The sequence below is a fragment of the Mauremys mutica genome, chromosome 1, assembly GCF_020497125.1.
Source record: "Mauremys mutica isolate MM-2020 ecotype Southern chromosome 1, ASM2049712v1, whole genome shotgun sequence".
Lineage (NCBI taxonomy): Eukaryota > Metazoa > Chordata > Testudines > Geoemydidae > Mauremys > Mauremys mutica.
Genome location: NC_059072.1, coordinates 96873633 through 96895650, shown reverse-complemented (window position 1 = coordinate 96895650; position 22018 = coordinate 96873633). Strand labels below are relative to the sequence as shown.

Sequence of the window (22018 nt, the reverse complement as noted above, 5' to 3'; positions counted from 1 at the left end):
CATGCCAGGTTTCTCCCTGAGGCTGAATCTTTTTTGGAAAATTTCAGCCAAAGTGGTTCATCTGTTTCCAAGAACAAAGCTAAGGGGGGAGGGGTTCCCCCTCTTGTGTTGAAAAAGTCTTGAAACCTTTTGGTTTAAAATGTTCTAGCGTCCCCATGCTTTGGAGCCGGGACTTTGAAAGTTGGCCGGAAGATGGCATTTGTATCAAGGATTTGGCAGGTGTCCAATGGGAAGGAAAATAGTATGTGATCATTGTCATTAAAGACTGCATCTGTAGAAAGGGGCAAATGGAAGGTGCACAGGCACTCTTAAGTCTGGATTTCCTAGGGTTTGAGTGCTCGACTTTGCCACTTTTAACAGTGTAGTTTTAACGTTGTTTTTTGTGTGTAATCTTTTAGAAAAGGCTTTTGGCAGCTGAGAGGTAGGGGCAGTTTAAGACTCTTGCCAAGAACTCATTCTCTTTTCCTTATCTGTGCCCCCAATATGACCCAGCTCCTCCTACAGGCATCTCTAGCCCTGTCCCTCAGGTATGGCTCAACAGAGAAAAGCATTTCCTCTCAGGAGATCAGGCCAAAGTAAGAAATAACACAGCGCTTAAGGAGGGAATGCAACTGTGGGGAAAGGGAGAAATAGGCAGAGAGGATGAAAATCAGTTACATATTTACCTGCCTTTGCAGCTAAAACCTTCATAGATTATTTTAAAAAAAAAATAGAGAGGTTGGGCATGGCATGTATTTTTAAAAAGAAAATCGTCCCCCCACACCCTTAAACACAATGAGCATAGGGTTACTTTATACTTTAAAAGTGATGAGATCCCAATGATGCACTGTTGTGAGTTGATGTATGACTGTGGTATCATCAAAAAGTCCTAGCCAATCAATCAGTGATTGCTGAAAGCTGCATTCTGTCCCTAGCCACACTGTGAGGCAGAGCAGTATGTGGGGAACAATCACATGCATATATGAGCAGAAAGATTAATTGGATTTTGTTAATAAATTAACTTTTGTGATGTCTGTTGGAGCTCAGTAGGGATTCAGAGATGCTGAACATATCACAGTAATGAAATGTCAGTCTCTTTCAAGAATGAGGTGTGAAATGTGGTGTTGGTATAGGTCAAATATGAGCTATTGTTAGAGAGAAAATACGAGGCTGGATGGACCACTGATCTCTCTTGGTAAAGCAATTCATGTATTCCCAGAAAAAGGATAGATTGCTCTATAGAGGTTTGGTAAAATGTAGCTGTGGTCCCTTCAGAAACACAGTTCTGATTTTCTGTAAATAATCTAGATCATAAAGGGGATTCAAGTTTAAAAAGTGCTGAGGCCCTAATGAATGACGAAGCATGCACATGGTATCTATCCTAGCTGTGTGAATAGTTGCTGGTTTGGTGGCCAAATCAACAAATTGGGGAGGGATTCAGTTCATTTCAAACTTTAACTGAATTTTTCCACTATTTTTTCTCAAGAAAACTGTGGGGGTGGGTTCATTATGATCAAATAACACATTTTGAATGTTAATTCAAACCATTTTCTAAATTAACTGTTTTGACATTTTTGAAATTTTGTTTTCAGTTTTGGTTTGTTTTTTCCCCTGCAACGATTTGCCAGATGTGACTGAAATTATTCTCAAATGTCAATGTCCCTGCAAAAATGTATTTTTTGGCAAATGTATTGTTTGCTGAAAAAATTCACTCAATTTTTATCATAACCCTCTCCCTTCCTCCATCCCAATGAGCCATGCTCCTAGCAGGGCCGCCCAGAGGATTCAGGGGGCCTGGGGCAGGGCCGGGTCTTCAGTGGCAATTCAGTGGCGAGTCCCTGTCAGAGGGAAGGACCCGCTGCTGAATTGCTGCCAAAGAATGAAGCCGCAGCAGTAGAGCAGCCTAAGTGCCACCGATCGCGGCTTTTTTTTTTTTTTCCCCCACCGCTTGCAGTGCTTGTACTCACTGGGTGGCGCTCCGAGGCTTCAGCAGCACTTCAGTGGTGAGTCCTTTGCTAGCTCCAAGTCTTCCGCTGCACTGAAGGACCTGCCACCGAAGACGCGGAGCGAGGGAAGGGCCCGCTGCCAAAGTGCCGCCGAAAACCCGGAGTGGCTCACAGGGCCCCTGGAGGGCCCAGGGCCTGGGGCAAATTGCCCCACTTGTCTCCCCACCCCCACCCCCCGGGTGGCCCTGGCTCCTAGAAGAACCAGAATCCTTGCTTGTTACCAAAAGGTACAGTAAGTATATAGGTACATCTCACGTCTTCTAACCATTTCTTTTTTTAAACACAACTTTGCCCTATGCTTCATTAATAATTATCTTATCCAGTCAGTAATATGGCTTATATGATAAAGCATCAAGACAAAGTTCAGTTTGGATATTAAGTAATGCAGAAGAGGAACTTGATACCAACATGACACTGGGTTCTCCAGGGCTGTGGTGTTCATTGTCTTTGGGGTGAGATGGAATTGGAAGGACAGAGGCATCCGTGGATTAAAATAGCGATTTGGAGTCAGCCCTGTGGCCTTAGCATTCATGCCATACAGAAGGCCTAGATTTAAGTCTGATCACAATTCATTGCTCTTTGGGTCAACAAACAGTGTAAACACCAGGACATGTCGCCCAAGCCCTTAGGGTGTTTTGCGTTTCTTCATGACGACCCTTCTCTAGTTAAGCCATTATGTCTGCCAACTAGTAGCTACTAGTGGTAGAAATGGCGGAGTGTAGATGGGCGCTGGAACAGTTTTTACAGTGGGGGTGCTGAGAGCCATTGAACCAAACTGTAAACCCTGTATATAATAGAAACCACTTCAAGCCAGGGTGTGGTGGTCTGTCCCATCTAGTGGCACCAAGACCACTTGGAGAGAGAGATTAATGAGTTCGCTCTACAGCCTTAGCTAACAGCCAGCTGGCTTTTAGCTCATGCTGTAGAGGCTCATGCACTAAGCTCCAGAGGCCCCAGGTTCAATCCCACCTGCCAACGACCGGAGTCTGTCGGCACTACATAGGCACATCTTTTTGAGTCATCTAATTCTACTCCAAGGAAGAAAGAGCTCGTGAGCCCTGTCTCTACCACAGCTAGTGCTGAAGGAGCTCCACCAGTAGTGAACTGGGGGGAGGGGTCCTTATTGTCCTAGTGTTCTTCCATATCAGCACAGAAGTGGCTTGCACTGTTGCTGCCCATGCTGTGTCTGTTCCATGGGCAGAGGACTTGCATCGTCAGCATTGTTTAACTGGATACTTTCAACCACATAAAATTGGCTTTATAAAGAAAAAAGAAACCATGTGCTAGAAAATCTAATGCATGAGCCGCTGAAACTATTCCAGGACTTTCATCACTTGCATCATGTCACTCTGGCACTTGTTTGTTGGGGAGACTACAGGGAAATATATTCAGATGCTGAACTTATGAACTTCTCCTTTCACCTGCATCTGAACCTTGCTAAATGGTTTTACGACTGTTATTGCTTTATAGCCCATGACTGTAAATTCTTCCATTACCTTTTATTACTTGAGGATAAAAATGTGTGCCTGGGGTTTATATTTATGTATAAATATGTGTACGCACTTACACACCAAGTGATTGATAGATTAGATAGAGGAGATGCAGAACAGTGCAAGTTAGAGGTCTGAGGGCACTCTTATTTGAATCCATGTTGCAACTGTAATGGAGTCCGCATGTCGTTAGCTCTACTCTGCATCCCTGCAGGGCAGACAGAGCTATGGAACCTTTCATGCTGTGGAAGGGAAGAATCGATGGCCTTACAAAAGGTAGCCAGGAGATTTCCCTCTTCCTCCCATAGTATTGCCAAACCTAACTGCTCAAAAATCATGAGGCAGGGCCCCTAGAATCAGGAGACTGGTTTACAACTCATGAGTCTTTTAAAAAATAACAAATCAGGGATTGTTTTTACTTGCTTTCTAGGGTGTTTTTGTTTGTTTTTTTGAGGCCTTGGGTCTTACGGTTGCTAGCATTTCTCCACAATCCTGACTACTTCAAATTTCCTTTTTTAATGAAAACTGAGATACTAGTGTAATCACATGCCTCCAAAAACTGGGGCTTTAAAAAAAAAAAACAAATATTGCAAGACTCACAATAAAAATCATGGCAATTGGTGATGCTACTCCCACTACCCTCCATCTACATAAATTAATTCAAAGATGAACTCTAAAGGTGGAAAATTTCCTTATGCCTTTGATTTCTCCATTCCATGTTGTTTTTTCTAGATGGTTTTACATTAGAAATACAGTAGAAGCCTTATTATATGAACTGCTTGAGGAGAAACTGACCTCTTCAGATGCTTACTTCAACTCTGAGCCTTGCATGTCAGCATCTTTTAACTGGAAATCTTGCAAGGACTGGCTTTCTCACAAGATTTCTGGTGCTTCCTGCTTTGGCAAATGAAAAATAATGAATGGGTGAGAGGGAGTTAATCAGATGTTTCAGAAGCTTCAAAAAGTTATTCAGATCAGTTCAGTTCTAGAGATAGGCAACAGGTAAGTTGTGGGGGCTTCTTCTTTTATCTAAAATGGTTCCCTCATCTCTGCTAACACTGTACTTTATAGAGAGAGCCAATAATAAATTTTAAGCTGGTAGTAAAGGAACAGGTGTATGATGAGATTGAAAAAGGATAAGTGACTCAAGGCTTACAGAGACTGGGGAAAATCCAGTGCTAGATAGATAGAGACCAGCTAAACAGAGAATAGGGGACAGTATGTTGCAGCTTTGCAAAGCTGCTGACTAGATTCAGAATCATTAACACTTCCATTATGCTAGATAATAATGAACTTGTCTTTCACAACTTGTCTACTCATTGACTATTCCTTGACTTGATCTGCCTCCCTTGCTTAACAATTTCAGGTATGGTGCCACAAGGTTTTTCCTGAAAAATTAATTGGTTTGCAAGATCTCAAAAGAGGAGAAATACTCATAAATGTTGGGGTTTTTTTAAAATGGAATTATCATTCTCTTTTTTTTAAACAAAGTTTTGAGACCATTTAGCTTCTTGGGGAATCTATGGACTCTGATGTCCTGGTTACTCTGTCAGAGGGAATGTCATTGCAATCACTGCGCCAGTAATTAATTAACTCTCACCAATTGATTGGGAGATCCATTGTAAAGCCCCAGTTTCCCTTCCTCATCACTTTCTTACGCTACTGTCTGAGACATTTCAGCCCCAGTGAGACTTTGTTTCAGCCAGGAGGAAACTCTTCTGTATGGCTAGAACCAAAGTAAGGTATCCCTGTTAATGTAGGGCTAGTGTGAAGAGGACACAGGAACACACAAAAAGTATGTTGCATGTGTTCAGATTGCATAGCTAAGGACTGAAGTCAGGAAGTGACAAAGTTATGGTTGTCCGCCCAGCCATGACTTCTGATGTTAACATTACCATGTCAGACAACATTCATGGGCTAAAGCATTGACATTACTGCTGGATTCAGTACTGTCTCCAGTAGTGAATTATTTCACTTGAGACAGCAGAGTTGAAAGACAATAGACCCTCCCCATGCCAAGTAGGGTACTGTGCATGTCAGTAGTCAGAGACAAGGTGGGTGAGGTACTGTCTTTTATTGGACTAGCTTCTGTTGGTGAGAGAGACAAACTTTTGAGCTACACAGAGCTCTTCTTCTGGTCAGAGATCTGAGGAGTCAAGCAGGTCAGAGATCTGAGTACCCATGCATAACTAGGCAATGAATAAATCCATTTCCATGGATGGGTCAAAAGGATGACTAGAATATGGGTTTCCAGCATCCCCTGTCCTTTTTGCTGGCATCTCTTAGCACTCATGTTATCTGAACTGCACAGACATTCATCTCCTGCCAAGTAATGGCTGTGTGTATTGATTCTGAATGTGTGCCATCATTTCTCTTTGTTCCTGCCCAGGGTGACGGAGGATTTAAACTTTGAGCTCTTTTCCAGCAGTTGTCAACTTCTGTCTTTTTTGAACCATACATCCATGGAAAACGTGCAGAGATGGGGGCACTGGAGACAGGGATCTCTGCTCTTGGTACTGGCCACAGCCCTGCCAGTCCTATTTCCATGGGCTTCCCTGAGTTTTTATGTTTATCATGCTCTTTCAGTGACTGGCCATAGGAAGTTTAAGATGTACACCAGACATCTGCCTTCACCTCAGACACAGAGCTGGGGCTCATCAATGCTCCTAGCAACCCTCCCATCCACACACCCCACTGAGGCCATGTCTACACTACCACTTATGGTGGTGAAACTCATGTTGCTTAGGGGTGTGGGGGGGAAAAAACCACTTACCTGAATAACATAAGTTTCACCAGTATAAGTGGTAGCACTGTGTACACCATGTTGGCAGGAGAGCTTCTCCCGCCAACATAGCTACCGTTGCTCATGGAGGTGGTTTTATTATGTCGATGGGAGAGTTGTCTCCCACTGACATAGAGAAGCACTGCTGTAAGCTTTGTAGTGTAGAAAGGCCTGATTAGCTGCTCCAAAAGCAGAATGTACTGTCTGCCAAGTAGCTGTGCTAAAAACAGTTCCCATCACCAGCAAAAGCAGTGGTAAAGGTGACAAAGATAACATCACACAGTTAAAATGTGATTTTTATTTTTTTTTATCCGGCCTTTTCTTTCACCTGCTGGAGGTGTGAGTGGCCTGGTTTTTTTGTTTTTGTTTGTTTTGGTTGGTTGGTTTTTTTCCCTCTTCCCCCAAACTTACGGAAAACCCGTCAAGTCAAGCTACCAACAAGACTTAGTCCTCCAGAGTCTAGAAGGGCCAAGAGAGACATTGACCAATCAGGAGCCAGCAGGCTAGTTAAGAAGGCTTGTTTGCTTCCAGTGAAGTTCAGTGCTGAATGGAGATGGGACAAGAGAGTGCCTCAGTGCAGGCCCTTTGCTTAAATGCTGAGGCTAAGCAATCTCCTTCTGTGGATTGAGATGGTTAGTGTGAATATTTCAGACTGATGCCAAGCTTCTGGCAGAAGCTGCCACACACTGGTTTTTGCAAATACCAAAACATGTTTGCACAAGGCTTTGAACACAGAAAATGCAATATCAGTGCTAAGTGTGACTTGCTGCTGGGTGGAATTCTGTGGTTGACATGTCTAAGGGCATGGCTAGCCTGAAGTTTTATGAGGATCTATCCAGTTCCTTCAGCATCTGTGACCATTTTGCTTGAAAACCAGAACATCCCAATTTCCTCCCTGTGGTACACACAAGGCCCTTGGATGTGTGGGGCTGAACTCCATAGGTAGCAGAGATCCCAAACCTTCACTGTGGGAACCTATCTAACTGCCCCTGGATCTAATAGGATCACACAAAGGCAAACCTACAGTTGCAGGAAGCTCAGTGAAGAACATCCTGACTGAGAATAGGAAGGGTGATCTAGTGACTAGGGCACCCAGATGATCTGAGATCTGCTTCTGGCTCAGCCACAGGTGCCACAACGTGCCCTTGAGCAAGTCACTTAACCTACCCTGTATCTCAGTTCCCCATCTGTAAAATAGGGGTAATGCTTCACAGCAATGTTGTATGAGGCTAAAATCCATTAATGATTGGGAGGTGCTCAGATACTATGGGGATGGTGGCCACGTGGGTACCTAGATAGGGGTGTGGTCTCCTGCCTTACTCAGCTCATTGCACCACCGATACAGGGTGCTGAAGTTGCAGAGTGATGATTCACAGCAGGAATCCTGCTTCTCGCCCCACTTAGGTGCACAGAAAGAGTCACTCCAGAATACAGGATAATCATGAAACAAAATTGTTTGGTTTTTTTATTGCCCATTGAAACAACTCAGAGCCAAATACAGTTCAAGTATTACCCTGCAGCTAGTGCAGGTATCAATTTAGTTTGTGTGGGTTTGTTTGTTTGCTCTACATGAGGATAAACCAATAAGCATGTAACTGTTCATCCATTATTGCATCAGTTCATACAGGTACATAAGGGTCCCTCCTCCAAAGCCAATGCTAGAAGCAACTGGATGAGTCCTCTTTGATTTAATGTTGGGTGGTAGACGCCTGCTCCGGAAGCCTCTGATTTGTCACCTCCCACTCAGTGCCTTGGCTGATCAGACAATAGAGTCACATTTCCCTCCAAATCGCCAAGTTGGCCAGCTTGTACATGCTCATACAGGCAAGGAGGTTCTTCTGACAGGTAGCATTAGCAAGTATAACCTGCGGGGTAAAAGCAGCACTTCTGTAATAATACTCATCACTTAATATGAGAAGCCGTGTGATCTAATGGATATGGCACTGCATGGGACTCAGCAGATGTGGGTTCTATTCTTGGCACTGCCACTGACCGTGAACAAGTCATTTCCCCTCTCCGTGCCTCAGTTTCCCTTCCCCACCCCTTGTCTGTTTGACTGTAAGCTCTTAAAGATAGTCCCTATCTCCTATTATGTGCTTGTACCGCTCCTAACACAATCAACCCATAATCTTGGTTGGAGCCTATTGTAGTACAAATAATAAATATCTTCACAGCACTGTACAAACATTAACTAGTTGTGTCTATCCTTTAATGTTGTGGTGTTTGCTCCCCTTTGAGGGAAATATTTTTATTAGATACTATGATTTATCATTTATATAGCGTGTGCTTGGCATTTAGTTATTCTTAATCTAAACTGCTGTAGAGGTAGTGTCCCGCAGGCTACGTTGATGAGTGCAGTGTTTTATTTACTTTTAATATTGCACCCAGGAACCTGAGAGATGGACCATTGTGCTTGCCTTTGTACAATCACAGAACAAAAGGGCAGTCTTTGCTCCCAAAGAGCTGTGTAAATTATTGCCATAATTCATCCTCCTTACAGGTCTCTGACATAAGCAACTCTGATTACCCAGTGAGAGAAGTTAAATGATTTATCCAAGGCCACACAGCAAGTCAGCGACAAGAAAGGACTAGAACTCCTGATTCCCAGAGCCACTCCAATTTCTTTTGACTGATGCATCTCTGAAGAAACCCAGCTACCAGCATGCCGCGGAGAGCTGGTGGCAAAATGCTGATTATTTTTTGTGGGAAATTTAAAAAAATTAATTGCCCATGAGGTTTTGGTAAAAAAACACAAACTGTAAAGCTTTCCATTTTTGAAAACCATTTTCAGCCCCAAAAAGGGGCTTTTGGTTAAATCTCCAAACTGAAAATTTTTACCCAAAACAATTTTTTTACTAAAAATGTTCGTGTCCTATTTATCATAAAACCAGATAATTTCAACTAAAATATTCATTTTTCCATCAATGTTTTCAAAAAGCTGTTTTTTCTTTGGGGGGGGGAAATGTTTCATCAAAAAAGTCAGCCAGCTTTAATGCTCAGTATGCTGGATGTATCTGCAGTATCATGAAAATGCTGCTTTTGAGCTGGCGTGAGCATTGGACTAGATGTGGCCTAGGGTTAAGAGGGACGGGCATCTATGAGACGTGTGTCCTTGTACTGAGTGATCAGAATTCAAAACCCTTTGTTTTCATAACAGAAAAATATGTCTTGAAACATCTCCCTTCTTCTGATGCATGATGGTGGTCTTTTCTCTCAACTCTGGTAACTTGAATTGGTTCAGGCCTTGTTCCATCAAAGTGTGACCCAGGGAAGCCCTTTGTCCAGTTTAAAGCTGGACTGTCCTAGTTTTGTGGAACACTGTCTCTGTCTGGTGGGTACTTAAAGCACCTGACTGGGGTTTGTCTGGTGAATATGAGAGGAGGAGACTGAGGATGCTGATGGGGGAGGGGACGGTGCCTCCATGCAGAGTGACACTGGCAGGGGTGGGGATGTTCTGTATTCTGGGGATGCGTCATTGACCACCTTTGAAGAACCTCACTTTGCTATAGTAAAGATGAGGATGTGACTCAAAGGGAAATGGATGTCAGTTAAAGGCTCCTTCTCTTGTTTATGAGAGGACATAAGCCTGTTTGAGAGAGTTTTCTGCAGCACTCCTAGTCCCCATCGATTATCCTAATTTCTGAAAGAGAAACAGACACCTCCCACTAGTAAATTGGTCCTCTTCTGTGTGGAAGCCTGTGAGAAAGAAAAGAGCTGCTCTGCAGGGTCTCTCTCCCTAAACCCATCACTCCCTCTCACTGTTCTCTTCCCCTTTGTGTTATCTGCCATGCTATATTGCGAAGGTTGCTCTGCTGTCATCTGCCCTGTTGTAGAATAGGCACATCTGGTAGAAGAGGCTGGGCAGAAAGTAAAGCGAGCAGGCCACAAAATTAATAGGCTTAATCTGCAGCAATGGAGATTTAGGGTTAGATGTTAAGAAAAACTTTGCAACTATAAGGATAGTTAAGCTCTGGAACAGGCTTGCAAGGGAGGTTGTGGACTCCCCATCATCGGAGATTTTTAAGAACATGTTGGACAAATGCCTGTCAGGGATGGTCTAGGTCTACTTGGTCCAGCTCCTGCACTGAGGCAGGACCTTGATGACCTCTCATGGTCCCCCCCCAGCTCTACATATCTCTGATTCTATAGACCTGAAGAGGCAAAGCACAGCTCCAAGTTAGAGAAGAGGGCAAAATATTCATGTTGATCTTTGAAACGCTCAGAATCAAAAAAAAAAATTTTTCTTCCCTTCTCTGAGATTTGAGATCTCATGTTTGCCAGATGATCTCACTGAAACTGGATGGCTGTTTTGGCAGGGAACAGCCGTGTTAATGGTGACCGTTTTTTGCATTTCTTTTAGTTGTGTGAATTCTCCTGGAAATTTTAAATAAAAATCCTGATGTGCAAAACTGGGGGAAAGTTTCATGAAGAGTTTTGGAAAACTTTTCACTAGCCTAATTCTCAGAGGCAGGTAACTATCGCACTCAATATAGGGTAAATAAAATCCTTCCTACCACAGAGACACTTTTTGTTTCCATGCCTTAGCACACAGGCTCCACGGCCACAGATTGCCCTGTTTTAGGACCTGATCTTGTGATCTGATCTTTGCAGGTGGACCCTTGGACCTGTATAAAACCCCATTGATTTCAGCAGGACCTTCCACATGCACAAAGGTCCACCTGTGTCGTATCAATGCATTCATGCGCAGACTGCATGTATGTTCTCTGCCCTGCTCTGAAGCACCATGCTACCCTTTGCACTCACAGGTGCTTTGCCACCGCATACAGGCCACATGCTCTGATCCCCAGAGAAGGGATCTTTGCCTTTATGATCGGAGTCTTTTTTTTATAAAGACTTCCCTTTCATCCTTTGCTTAGCAGGGGCCTCTAAAGCAAATGCACTTCATTTGGACTGAAGCCACCCATCCCAGTAGATGTTGGTTTGTTTTTTAAAATCTGGTTAACGTTTAACTTGCCCAAACGTACGGCTTGCTCCTTCCCACAGTTACAGGGCAGCAGGTGTTGCCAGCACAGTCTGTCATCATCCAGTAATCCAACGTGTGGCTCTGTTTCAGCGTGTTTATGGACCCAGCGAACCAAAATGCCTTGGTGCATTATTTTCTTTCATTCTCAAGCTAAAATTCCAACAGCAAAACTTTCTCCAGGAAATGGCGTCTCCTTTGCCATGTTCCCCGAAGGGCGACACATCACTCATTCTCTTTACCTTCTCACCTCTGCTTGCCCTGTTTGTAATGTGGTGTTTATGATGTAATTATATCTCTCACAGCTGAGATCGGCCCCCTTATCACCAGGCTGATTACACTTAACAAGGCATAAACTCCCACTCTCATTCTCTGCCAGGAGTCCAATTTTAAGCTCTAATTGTTTTATAGGCCTTTTGCACTCAGGGAGGGAAAAAAAAGGCGAAAAACTGGTTGCCATTTCAATATGTTGTGGAAAGCACATTTCCCACCCTCCCATCCACACAAGCACATCCTAAGGGCTACACACATGACCAACAGCTAACAGGCATGCCTCAATGCACCCTGAATGGGCATTCAAAGACCCTGGCTTTTCTCTATCACAGATATGAGCGATCACACAGAGACAAGATGTGAAGGCTCCTCTCCACACACCCACTGGTGTTCATTGTAGGGTTTCTTAAACAGAGGTTAGCGGTCACAGGCAAAGGTCCCTCTTTGCACACCTGCTAGTGATCCACGTAGGACATCCCAAACAGAAATTAAGGCATTGACCAGGCAGCCCTGTCTCATCTCCACCAAAGAGTCTCTGTTTAGGTGTTTTACTGAATCCAACCTGCCTCTCTTTGACAAAGGATTTTACGACGCAGGCCCGGGCATTCCTTCCAGAAGTGAAATTTCAAGCCCTCGCTGACATCATTAGCAGTCTCAGGCAGTTCCTCACCACCATAGCATGGAACATGACAGACAACACCACGGCGATGTTTTATATCAACAAACGGGGGGAGGGGAGACACGCTCCTCTCTCCTGTGCCAGGAAACCCTCATGCTGTGGGACTTTTGTGTAGAGTACTCGAAACACCTGCAAGCATCATACCTCCCTGGAGTACAGAACGAGTTGGCAGACCATCTCAGCAGGTCGTTCCACGGCCACGAGTGGTCCCTTTGCCCGGACGTAGTGAACTCAGTCTTCCATCAGTGTGGCTTTCCCCAGATAGACCTGCTCACCACGTGATGCAACAGGAAGTGTCAGCAGTTTTGCTCCTGAATCACAGCCCAGGCTCCATTGTGGATGCGTTCCTGCTCCCATGGGGAGGCCATCTCCTATATGTGTTCCTGCCCATCCCTCTCATTCACAAGGTGCTCCTCAAGATTCAGAGGGAGCGAGCTTTGGTGAGAGTGATAGCTCCAGCCTGGCCTTGCCAGCACTGGTACACATCATTCTTGGAAATGTCCATGGAAGCTTCAGTCACCTAGCCGTTCTTCCCAGACTTAATAACTCAGGATCACGGCCGACTCCAACATCCGAACCTTGAGTCACTCCACCTTGTGGCGTGGAAGCTCCATGGCTGCACCCAGTGGAGCTTTCTTGCTCTGATCAAGTCAGACAAGTTCTCCTTGGCAGCAGGAAACCCTCCACGAGAGCTATCTACCTTGCCAAGTGGAAGAGATTTTTTCAATTTGGTCGGCACAGCACCATTCGTCTCCGACGCTCGCCTCGGTGCTACTAATACTGGACTGTCTAGGTCATCGATAAGAGTTCACTTGGCTGCCATCTCTGCCTTCCATCTAGGCACAGAGGGACGCTTGGTCTTTGCCAACCCATTGGTCAGCAGTGTAATGTATCTGGGAGGTGAGGGTGGAAATAACATACCACAGATGTTAAATGGAAGAGGAAAAAGCAGTAATGCTGAAAAAGACTTGGGGGGGCTATGGTGGAGGGCAGATTTATTACATATGATTTTACAAGGCACTGTAATGCTGGGCTCTGTACACAGACGCATCACCTACGTTACTCAGGAGGGAAATAATAGTCTCTCTTTACATAGCTCTAGAGAGGCCACACCTAAAATACGGTGTTCATTTCTGGGCACTTCAATACCAGAAAGATATTTACACAGCAATATAAATTGATTACCAGAATGGAGGGATCTATTTATGAAGAAAGGTTAAAAGAGCTTTATATGTATCACTTGAGTAAACAGTGACTAAAGACAAATAACTACCCTCTTTAAATACTTGTAGACAAATACAAAGGCGGGACAGGAATAACTTGAGGTATAACTAGGACTAAAGAAAGAGATTAATTTAGACTGAGTCTCAGGAAACACTTCGAGGCAGTGGTATCTATTAGACCGGGGAATAGTTTTCCCCGGGGAAGCAGTAGATCGCTGTGACTTGGGACATTTGCAAGTGCTGTAATATGGATAAATCACTAGCAAATATATGGTGGAGAACAGACCTGCACCTGCTAGAGGGCAATGGATTATATGACCTGATAGGTGGTGTTGAGCTCTAATTTCTCTGACACTAAGATTAGAATAGCTTTTGTTGCTGCAGGTCAGGATCAAGGTGTATTAGCAGAATTGTGCAGAAAGGACGCTTGCACAACATCTGCTTGCGTTTGCCTGGCTCGAGCTAGTGCTCTGTCTCTTGCTTTCATAACACAATATGCAAAGTTTGCAGATCCATCTCATGCAACTATTTCTAATTATCACTCACTAAGCCATGAGTAGAGTGCCACCCAGAGGATCCTGTTTGAGAAAAGTTTAACTCCAAAGTACTCTGATTCTGTGGAGCAGATACCAGTGGCCTGATTCTCCCCTCATACCAGCTTTATACTCTCTCGCCCATTGACTTTAATAGGGGAATTCATGGTCATCACTGCACTGTAGCCAGTTTGTACCAGCACAGCTGACACAAAGGGAAGTATAATCCCCATAGTGAGATTCCCCTGGTGCAAAACATGCCCCCTACCCAGCAGAAAGCAAGCAAGGCTCCATAGAAACCAGCTGAGATGTGGATAGAACGGAGGCAGGAGAGGGCCAGAAAAGGAAACAGGGTGGATATGTAGCAGGAAGAGGGGGTGGCTAAGGCAGACCTGGAGTTGGCCGATTCCTCACTTCTGTGAGCCCCATTAGGGTGATAGCAGTGGGAAGCACAACCCGCACTGGGGTCTGACCTAGCCCCTGAATAGGGGAGGCACAAGTGGCCTCCAGTCAGTCCTTGCATTTTGCCTGGGCCAAAATGGTTTAAGTGAGAGGGGAATCAGGCCCTAGGAGAGGAAATGCTCTCAAATGTCACCCTGTACATTGCTAACCCTTGGCTTAGAACTCACGAATGGTGCTATGATAGTCCAACCTTCTCTCACACTTTGTACCCAAGGATCTCAAAGTATTGTACAATAGTGAATCTACTCTCAACACTTCGGAAAGGCAGGTGAGTAATAGCGTCCCTGTAACAGATCATTCCCAGACACTAAAGAACACTGAGGTTAATGATGACCTTCAGCAAAGAATTGGAGGGGTGGGTTGTTTTTGTCTTTGATAGCTTTCTTTCACTTTTTTTTTTTTTTACTTTAGAAATACCAGAAAAATCAAGTATTACCTGCTCTGTTTTCACTAGAGGGCTCCTGAAGGACCCTGGGAAGCCAAATGGGAGCATTCTCAGCCCTCATCTGACAAACCAGAAGTGCAGAATCTTTAGCAATGAGACAGAGCTTTTCTTTCCAGGTTCTTGTTACAGATGTAAGTTAAATAGATGTTAGCAAAAGGAAACAAAGGGTTTTAAATGTCTACATAAAAATCACTTCCCCTCTTTACCAAAGTCTCATTTCCTTGGAAACTGTGATGTCATGAACCTACAAGTTCTCTAGTCATCCAGAAAGTCTTGCAGGAAAAACTGGATCAATGAGACCAGAATTAGTAATGTAAAACAGCAAGAAGAAACAAAAATAGGGCCCAATATCCAGCCCAAGGTATTCTGGATTTGTTTGTTTTTTGTTGTAACCATTCAGGTGTTCTTCATGTATCACAAGGAAGGGGGCACAGATCCATTTTTTCCCTTTGGCTTCAGCTATGGGACCGACCAATCGGCAAGTCTAGGACAGACCTAGTAACTAGAACATGTCTCCTTAGCTCAATTCTCCTCCCACAGCAGCTTTGCACTGGTTTAACTTCATTGACATCAGTGGAGTAATTAGTAAGTTATACCAGTGTAGATAAGCGGAGAACCAAGGGCCTGATTCTGCTCTGTTATTCTAGGTCAGTAGTTACTCTGGATTCACCCCCAATGTAGGTGAGAGCAGGCTCTGTCCATATCCCCTCCTTCCCCACCCTTCCCTCTACAACAGGAAGCTTGAAGGGACACAAACCTAACATATGTTCACCTCTGTAGCACCGTCTGCCCAAAGGGGAATCCCCTTATTATCCACAACTCCTCTTCCCCTTCTCCACATTCTTCCTTTCCATAGCAGCTGCTCCTCAGTAATTACACCTAATTAAGAAATCAATGATTCCCCTCAGGCTTCCCCAGACACTTCCATTTCTAAAGGCAAAGGGCCCACCTCACTCATTACCCACATGTGCTAAATACTGGAATCAAAGAGGAATAGCAGAAGCCAGCCCCATGGCCAAATTCAGCCATGTCACGAGCATACACAACACCCCCTCCTGCAGAAGCTGAATTTGATTACAGATGTATAGTGAGCTGAGCTACAGGAATGGAATTCCCACCTTGTTTCCACAGCTGGAAGTTCACTGGAAGCAGAGCGCTCTGCCACAGAGTGGGTGGGGGATAAGGCAGCCTCCCATTGGTCAACAGCAACCCTGGCTGGCCAGCCTATGGTCAGGGCCGGCTCCAGGGTTTTTGCCACCCCAGGCAGCCAAAAAAAAAAAACGTAATCGCGATCTGCAGCTCTACCACCGCCACTTCAGTCTTCAGCAGCAATTCAGCGGCAGGTCCTTCGCTCCGAGATGGAGTGAGGGACCCGCCGCCAAAAAGCCGGACGTGCTGCCCCTCTCCGTTGGCCACCCCAAGCACTTGCTTGCTGGGCTGGTGCCTGGAGCTGGCCCTGGTGGGTTTCAGAGGGAGTCTAATCAGGTTCTACTCCTCTAGTAGGATTGTGGCTGCAGCCCACATTCTAAAGGGCAGAAATGTAATGCAGCAAAATATGGGTGCATCCTTGGGGCAGTGACAAGAACAATGCTGATGTAAGGTATCTAGATACTGGAGCCACACAGAGTGTGTGTATATATAGTAAGTAAGGCCTATTAAATGATAAGGGTTTTAGTGGGAGTTGAATGGACTCTCACCATTCAGGAGATGCTCATTAACTTGCAGGATTGGTTCTTAAACCACATCAGCCCATTACAATAGTATCCTGGTGGCGGTAGTTCAACCACATCCATGAAAGACAAGACATATGGCAGTAAGAGCTGCTAACTAACTGTGTCCCCAGTGTTGTTGCCATTTCTCAGGTATTTTACATCTTTTGATTTCTTTTCCCTCATACCATTTACTATGGCTCTGGCTTGGAGAGACTCTAGATATAGAAACTGCTGCAACCTTCCCCTTAGCTGTGTTATGTCCTCTTCTCCCCTCCCCCCCCATCTCAAACAAATGGGGTATCACCCACCCTACAGATGAGTCAATCTACATTCAGGCAGCAGGTGCTGCATTTGTCCAGTTTGCTAGGTGACCTTGGGCCCAAGTGTGGCGGGAAGGCTTGTGTTCCTATTAGTGGAAATGCAGCTGGAATCGGAGATTTACAGCTTAGTGGTAGCCTCAAAGGCAAGCACCATCACAGTTGGGCTACACAATGAATAGTTTAAAATTGCCGGAGAGAGAGAGAGGGACTTGAAAGAGCCCCACCATTGGGCACGTGAGCGTCTCCAGTCAGCAATAACCTGCAGGGAATATTTCTAGGAGATCTGTCTGTATACAAAGCTCTTTGGATTAGGAGGCATGGATATTTGCAAATGCAGCCTTATATGCTGAGCTGCCAAAATGTCTGCAGCAGATTCAGCTAGTCAGAAAACCAAGCTTTTTTTTTTTTTTTTTTTTTTTTTTTTTTTAAATGATTGTTCTGTAGTTTTAGCCTCTGCAGGAAAAGTCTGGGGTTTTTAAAGAGACACAGCTTAAGGGTGTTAGGCCAGAAGTCTGATCTATATACTGAATCTTACAGGTTTAATGTTACCATTTGCACCAGCCTTTAGCTGGTGCGATTTCTTTTACAAAGTCAAGTAACTGAAGAGCTTAAATCACGAAACTGCAACTGAAGGACCCTACATAAACAAACATCCCTGTAAATACATTCACAGAGAGTGCTTAAGGAAGAGGTGTAGCAGTAAGGAGACTGAAATAAGGGACCTAGAGAGGCTGGAATTGTGTGTGGAAAATATAGTTACATGAGATTCTCTCGGAGGGGACTAAAATACCTAGCTAAAAATAATCTGAGAGAGATACCTAAGGGCAGGAAGAGAGCTGGAACTCAGTAAAACTGAAGGTGGCCCTCCAGCAATAATGAACAGCAAATTACATCTGCGCATGCAAGGAGCTATGGTAGGAAGAAAAGTCAGTGGAACTTTGGACTATACAATTTGGCCACATCTATGGTAGGAACATGACTCTTTGTTGACAGCCACTCCCCTCTCCCTGCATCAACCTCTCTCAGCTGGTGTTGGGAATGGCTTGGATGCTAGTGTGTAGCACCATGACATAGACCGTGATGGAAAGCTGGTGCCTATCGTGCTGCTAGTAAGTGCTGAAAATGGTTTTGTTCTGTCTACACTAGCCTCTCAACCTGTAAGACAGGGATCTTGGGGGATGGGAAGAGCCAACCACTCTAGAGTGGAGAAGGTTGCAGAGCAAAGGAGAGGAACAGTGGGGACCAGAAGAGTTCTGTGACCCTGCCTCGCATTTATTTAGGTGCTCCCACTGCCCTAAATAAAACAGTGGGTTGCTCCTATGGGAGCAACTCCAGTATACAATGCAGGCCAAAGCTTCTCTTCTCTGCTTCCACAGCACTCAACTCAGCCTTCAAAGCACATGGTACCTGGCCCTATGGAGCTTTCAGTGGACATCCTTTATTCCCATGCAGCCAGAGCAAGTAGCTTTCTGGTGGAAAGAAGAGGGAAGCCACTAGGGATGGAAGGAAAGGGGGAGACAATGTGCCTTACGCTGGTGCAAGACCAACAGTGTGAACACACAGTCTGTTTAGTGCCAAGGCTTCAGTTACATCATTGTAAGCTATATCCGGGTATGTCTACACGGCCAACGTTAAAGCACTGCCGCGGCAACACTTTAATGTGGCTGCGTAGTCGTGGCTCCAGCACTGGGAGAGCGCTCTCTCAGTGCTGTAATAAAACCACCTCCATGAGGGGACTAGCTCCCAGCACTGTAGCACTCTCTACACTGCCATGTTACAGTGCTGAAACTTGCATTGCTTGGGGGGGGGGGTTCACACCCTGAGCGAAGAAAGTTTCAGTGCTGTAAGTGGCAGTGTAGACGAGGCCTCAGTGTGAATGCTGTGCAGACACAAGGTGTGAGGCGCAGAGGCTGTTCCCCATGTCCTCCATCCCTAGCTGTGCCTATGTGCAGGCAGTAAACTGTGATTCGGAGAACAGGCTTCTTGTAATTCAATTTGCTGCCTGCTGACAGGAACAAAGCAGGCAAACGCAGCATGGGAAAGCATTCCCCCCAGCGTGCACCTGCTGTGATCTGAAACCCCAGCTGGTGGTGTAAGTCACATTTTTTGACCAGCCTTGCTTGACAGTATCCCTGTCTTTCAGTTCAGCTGAATGGTGGTTACAGGCGCCGCAACAGGAGGGGATGTGATATGTGCATTGTTCAGGCGCATTGTTGCTTTTGTGAAACAACTGCAGTAATTGTGCTTTTTAAGTCACTTCATTCTATTTTCCTCCTCTTTCCTTTAGACAGCTGTTGAGGTTAGAGAACACTGAGTCAGAATTTGAAGACTACAAAAGGTATTCTTCATGTTTAGGCTACTTTGTCTAATTAGGCTGATGTACAGTAAGAGAGTGCTGGTTTGTTCATTAATTATCCTCACTGACCCATCGCATCACTCCACTTGTTTCCACCATTTTCAGGTTCTGATCTGGGGTAAGGAAGGCACCATTGCTAGCTTCATCTCTGAGCATCCACAGTACATACAGAGACATCTCCAGACTGGCACAGCTGATGATATCCCTTCCCAGGACAAGGAACATTACACTAAAGTCCATTCATAGCTGAGGGAGGTGGAACAGAACCAAAGAACTTTGGCTTCCATCCAGAAGGCCATAAGAAACAAAAGTCCCCACTTCACAATCAGATCCATGTGTCTATGCAGAGACCTATAAGAGAAAATAACACCTTAATAGGAAATGTGGGATACATATAGGACAGGACACATGACATTCTATAAAAGAACCTCTTGGGAATGCAGATTGTGTCCCTCCATGTAGCCAAGGAGAAGCACCAGTACCTCTGTACTGAACATATGGCATATATCTATAACAAGGGGCCATCCAAGAGCTTCTCCACTGAACATATCACATGACCACTGTACATCCAAAGAGCCAGAGTAGTGACCGTTCCCTGGATATGTGGATGCTGATTCATCCAGAGCACAACAGAACCTCCAGATAGACTATACACTCCTGTAAAAGCCACGAGTGTCCCTCCACAAAGCACATCGCATCCATCCACCTAACCACAGTGTTAGGTAAAAAGCAAGTCCTACTCACCTCTCCAGCACCCGAGTTTGTGCGGAGTTGGTATAGGGCTCAGAAAACTGTCAGAGACCAGACAATAATTCGTTGATCAACGGGCTCACACCATCCTTAGCTTAAGAGCAAAGTTTCGGAGTAAGTGTGGCAAGTTTATTAGGGGTGAGCATCAATGTTTATACACAGAAGTAAACAAAGTGATTAACAGATCATAATGGTCATGCATAATCAATCAAGATTCTACAGGATAAAACAGGTTAAAATGTAAATTAGAAAAGACAAAGGAGGATATGACTACTTATTGGGAGGGGGGAGGTGTCAGGAGTAGTTCGCAGGTCAGAGCCTTGATTAAAAGTTTCAGACAGAGACATCAAGTCTGGATTAAGTTTAAACTCATGAAAAGTTCAGACTCAACATTCCTCCATTTGTAGCTTTGGGATAATTATTTACCAAACGCTACACCCATTTTAAGGAGCCAAGGGCCGCTTGGCAATTTCAGCCTGGGCCAACTCAAAGAGAGTAAGGCCTTTGGCTGAAGTAGGAAAAGAATAAACTGACCCACATGAGTTTATGAGGGAGGGGACACACTGGATGCAGCAACACAGTATTATAAGGATTACTATGGCCCCAACAATACCCACCAAGAGTTTTTTAACCCACCCAAATCCAGGCAGCCAATTCCATAAGGCTCCCCACCAATCATAAGGTGGCTGGTGTGTTCCATACATTGCGTTTCGGGTATTCCATTTCTCAAAGTAGGAGGTAACCCACCACCCGTTGGACCACTGTTCCCCTGGTAACGCAGAGGGGTCGTTGTGCGAACCGCAGAGGCACAATTTGGTAGTGGTGTTTTTAAAGTGCAGTGTAGTACTGCTTGAGCAGTTGTAGAAGGCAATTGTATATCCCTTAACAATTAGTTGGACACCCTCGTGATCTGAGCAGGGTTTCTTAAAAGCTGACTCTGAAGGCTTGTGGGGGATTTACATATGGGATAAGTGGGATGCACAAGGCTTGAAGCCAAGGTTTTTACTAAAGGCGGTGCCATTAAAATACATGTTGCATTTACTGGTTCCCACAAAAGTTGACCCTTTTTCTTTAACAAAACACAGTGATCCTGTCTGATTGGTTACCCTGAGATATCTGTTAATTGGCACTCCTGTTTTGTCCCATGTAAGATTGTGTTGGACTGGATCTTTTATTCTAGCCGGTGGCATCCAAGTCATATTAGCAGTGGTCAGGGGAATGGGTGTGAAGGGGAGTCCCTGTTCTGCATTTACTGGAAATTGAGTACATACCCAGCAATTACTTCTATTTCCTAAAATACGAGTTTTAACCTCGTGGGAATATCTAATAAAAGCATTATCTTTATAAGCAGAAAATAAACTAAAAAGGCATAATAAAAAACATACAGTTGTCAGAATAAAAGGTCCTCTCATTTTTTTCGAGTCAATTTAAGTCTGATGTCTGAAAGAGGTAAGCTGGTCCACTGGTCAGAGGCAGTATCCTTAGTGGTGGCAAGAGCTGCTGGTCCGTCACTGTGGTCCACTACGGCTGGCTTGACGTGGGAGTGGTGGATCCAGGATTTGCGTCCTTCCAGGAACACTGCAGTCTGGGTTGTTAAAAGAACCTGGTGGGGTCCAGTAAACCTCGGCTGGAGGGCATCGCCACGAACGAACTTTTTGGCCCAGACGAAGTCCCCTGGTTGGAACGGGTGGATCTGTTCTTCCAGCGGCACGGTCTGGGAAAACTGTGAGGCTTTCCAAAGGGTACGGAGGCGAGCCTGTAGGGAGAGAAACTGGCACGCGGTCATATGATCCCCTCCCAATAGTGAAACATCAGCACGTGGTAGCGCCCCGCCTTTGAAAGGGGGGTGTCCATAGAGCAGTTCAAAGGGGGATAATCCCAATACACGGGTTGGGCGAGTGCGAAGGTGAAACAGGACCAAGGGAAGTACCTGAGGCCAGTTTAACCCTGTTTCCTGACAGTATTTAGCCAATGTAAGCTTAAGCTCCCTATTCATACGCTCAACTTTCCCGCTAGACTGGGGTTGG

At 44.9% G+C, this 22018-nt stretch overlaps 1 long non-coding RNA gene across 1 annotated transcript in view; it reads left to right on the top strand.

Moving 5' to 3' along the window:
- The window catches only part of LOC123356149, a 31217-nt gene that overhangs the window by 6022 nt on the left and 3177 nt on the right, over positions 1–22018 (top strand). Inside the window, exon 2 of the long non-coding RNA XR_006575292.1 lies at positions 19347–19956. This is a non-coding gene — a long non-coding RNA (uncharacterized LOC123356149). The remainder of the gene's footprint in view (positions 1–19346; positions 19957–22018) is intronic.